The sequence below is a fragment of the Oreochromis niloticus genome, linkage group LG18, assembly GCF_001858045.2.
Source record: "Oreochromis niloticus isolate F11D_XX linkage group LG18, O_niloticus_UMD_NMBU, whole genome shotgun sequence".
NCBI classification, from domain to species: Eukaryota; Metazoa; Chordata; class Actinopteri; order Cichliformes; family Cichlidae; genus Oreochromis; species Oreochromis niloticus.
Genome location: NC_031982.2, coordinates 1,384,547 through 1,388,231, shown reverse-complemented (window position 1 = coordinate 1,388,231; position 3,685 = coordinate 1,384,547). Strand labels below are relative to the sequence as shown.

The 3,685-nt window shown below is 43.9% G+C and overlaps 1 protein-coding gene across 3 annotated transcripts in view; it reads left to right on the top strand.

Annotated features, from left to right (window-relative positions):
* Nucleotides 1-3,296: 3,296 nt before the first annotated feature.
* The window catches only part of LOC100706426 (short chain dehydrogenase/reductase family 16C member 5), a 45,064-nt gene continuing 44,675 nt past the window's right edge, over nucleotides 3,297-3,685 (top strand). Inside the window, exon 1 of one of the 3 annotated variants that reach the window (XM_005461522.4) lies at nucleotides 3,297-3,446. The gene's annotated coding sequence lies outside the window, so the exon portion shown is untranslated. Of the gene's footprint in view, nucleotides 3,447-3,482; nucleotides 3,624-3,685 lie in introns of those variants that run through there. The other 2 variants (XM_005461521.4, XM_003456718.5) reach the window with 2 other exon arrangements.

The following is a 3,685-nucleotide window of genomic DNA, read 5'->3' as shown; positions in this document are numbered from 1 at the left end:
TACATTGGGGTTCCTCCCAGTGGATGAGAAGGCCCGTTTCCTGCACCCATGGGTTGGGTAACAGCACCTAACCGTTGTCTGCACCCATACGGTGAACAATGGTTCAGAGTACCCGTCCCCTTTGGAGTTCTTTGGTGGGCGTGCCCGAGTGCCATCCACCTGGGAAACCTGTCGTCCCACTGTGAGACCCCAACGCCCATGTGGGCAATGACAGTGAGACCTGGAGGGGTGTGACTGGAAGGAACGGCCCGCCAAATCCTAACCCGATTTGTGGTGCCCTGTCACTGGATCCCTTGCAAACCACAGCCTGCTCTTAACAAACACCATCACTGAAACATAAGGGTGTCCATAAGTGCATGTGGCTCCAGGACATAGGCCGCAAACCGGCGACTGACCTTGTAATCATATCATCAGATCTTTGGCGATTGGTTCTGGACACTCAGGTGATGAGACAGGCTGAGCTAGTAGGATTTTAAAAGTGAAGCCAATACAGGAGAAATCTATATAACACCGAAATCTATATTTTTTCCTTTTTGCTTCTTAATGCATTAGCATGCAAGGGTCTAAACCGTCTGATCCAGAGATATCGTCGCTGACCTTCTGGGTCTTGCCAAATCTGCCGTGTTAGAATGAGAGCTGCTTCTGGTGGCTAATTCTTCCGTGTGGACATGGTATTTGTTTTAATTTTATGTGAGTGCCTCAGGGCTGTGTTTTAAGCCCCCTGCTGTACTCATTGTACACTTATGACTGTGTAGCCACATCAGATTCCACCTCCATTGTCAAGTTTGCTGACGACACTGTTGTTGTGGGCCTGATCTCCGACAAGATCGAGAAGGCCTACCTGGAGGAGATTAGGAACCTGGAGAACTGGTGTCAGGAGAATAATCTCCTCCTAAACGTCAGCAAAACTAAGGAGCTGATTGTGCACTTCAGTACAAAGTAGGCGAGGAATTACGAGCCTCTGATCATCTGTGGCAGTGGAGAGAGTGGACAGCTTCCGGTACCTGGGTGTCCACATCAATCAGGACCTGTCATGGTCCTGCCACATTAACACCCTGGTCAAGAAAGCCCGTCAGCATCTCTTCTTCCTCAGAAGACTTAGAGACTTCCATCTGCGGCTGAGGGTGCTTAAGAACTTTTACTCCTGCACTTGAGAGCATCCTGACGGGAAACATCTGCAACACAATACCGAGCAGGACAGACGAGATCTGTGAATAGTTTTGCATTCGGCTGAATGCATCAGTCGATCAGAGCCTCCTGACCTGCTGTCCGTCTACACTCAGTGGTGCAAGACCAAAGCCAGAAAGATCATGATGGACCTCTCCCATCCTATTGTTGGGATGAGAGAGGTCCATCTTCTCGCTGTTGAGGTCTGGGAAGCGCTTCCGCTCCCTTAAGGCCAAAACAGAGAGAATGAGAAGGAGCTTCTTCCCCCAGGCTATTCGGGCCTTGAACCAGGTGTAGGACTGGACTCTCCCACACACATCACATTATCTCATGCACTGTTTATTTGCACACTTCTTATAATTTATAATTTTTTTTTTCATAATTTCTTTCGTAAATTGTTATTTGCACATTCTTTTTACTGCAGATTCTTTTTAAAATGTGTAAATTTTGTAGTAACCTGTAAATCTGTAAATCGTACTGTCATTTAATGGTCGGGCATTGCACAGCAATGAGCATTTCACCACATGTCGTACTGTGTATGGTTGTGTGTGAGACAAATAAAATTTTAATTTAATATTGAGAGGACTCTGACATGTGACATATGACAAATTAACTTAAAACTATTTACATCCCCCAAAGCATGTATTGACCTATCCAATTCCCACATGGGCTCTTCTAGGATCACCCCTTGTCACCACTTGTCTGAGGGTCTAAATCCCCTTTCCCTCAATCCCAACAGTTATGCAATCGTTCTTTTTTCTCAGTTTGTTTTAACTTTCCAAAAAAAAAAAAAAACCAACAAAATATCCTCAGCTTCATGATGAAAACACAGTTCTGCATTTCTCCTGCTGGGAGAAGGATATACAACATTTGGAGAACTGTTATACTGAACTTTGGATTTGTGTAGGTTCCCATAGCTACTGACTGCAAAAACTACATCATCCTGTCAGCATGTTTTTAGTGGCTGAGGCTATGTGCTGGTAATATTACTGCTGACACACTTCCAACAGAGCAGCTACAATAATAATAACGATAAAAAGAGTTTTTAACAGAAAAGCAGAAAAGCACCATCGCGTCATCTTCATCATCCTGGTAGATGGGAGCATATTTTCATCAAGAATGTCCCTGTAAATGTTTCCATTCATCCTTCCTTCAGTTATGTGAGGCATACCAATACTGTATGCTGAAAAACAGCCCACATCATGATGTTCACCACCTCCAAACATCGCTGTTATAATGGTGTTTAGCAGTGATATGCTTTTGACCTTCAAAAGTGTATCACAGCTTCCAAAAGTTCAACTTTGTTGAGATGGAAGGAATTCATCCGACCAGAAAATATTCTCCTTTATTTTAAAGGGTTGTCAAAATGTTGTTCAGCAAACTTTAAGCATGCTTCCACGTGGTTTTTTTCTTGCATGGTAGGCATGCATACCAGCTATGGCGGTTGATTGCATTGAAACAACTGTACCTGCTGATCCCAGGTCTTTCTGTAGCTCTCCACAAGTGGTCCTTGGCTCCTGTACAACTATTCTGATAATTCTTTTCACTGTTCTGCTTGAAATCTTGCGGGGAACACCTGGTTGTGACCCGATTTATGGTAAAATAATGTTCTTTGCACTTCTAGATTATTAGTTTAGAAATTCTTCTATAACCAGTGTCATCGGTACTTTTCGCAGCAATACGGCCACAAGCGTGTTGCAGAAGCTCTTTGGTTTTACCCATGAGATGTTTGTGTGACACCTTGGTAATGAGACATCATTTTACAGGCTTTATCAGTTGGGACTGAACCAGCTGATATGAATTTGCACTATGTGACAGCATTGCTTTCTAGTGACTTATGGATCTGCTTTACCTGCTGTTTAGTGTTTAACAGCAGGTAAAGTAAGTAAACACACACACACACACACACACACTCTTCTATATACTTTAGGTGTAACAACTGAATATTGGAATTAGGCTGTTGCCTTCCTATGAGCTCAACAGTCACCTTTTGAACCATGTTTTAAAGGCACGGAAGTGCTCTAAGCATGTAGCATGTGGCTAATTAGATGCTGTATGCATAACACTAAGCACACTTACTCAAAGTCCCATGATGCATCTGGGCAGAAAACAGGCGTGGCTCGTTGGTTACGTTCCGTGACACACCCCGCATATCCGTGTTGGTTCTGTTTGATGTGACATCCTGCTTCTTCTGCCGCAGGCTATACAAACTGCTGAGACACAATATTGAACGGCTTCTGTTGGAGACGCGGTGTTGTCCTACCAAACAAAAGAGCACGGTACGTTTCCTTTCTCTGGGAACTCTACAGATACTCTTTATTAGTTTTCGTTATCAGTTTGATAACGTTAGCCTATGTGGAGAGCAAAGGTTGTGATTCAGACTGATACGGTGTGTGCCAACAAGGCTAGAGAACGGGTTCACTGTCAAACAGCCTGAACGGGACTCTCGGTGTTTGGTAAGTTAATGAAAGTTCATTTCAGCTGAAAGCATCAGAGTGAATCAGCATTAAAGTGTTTC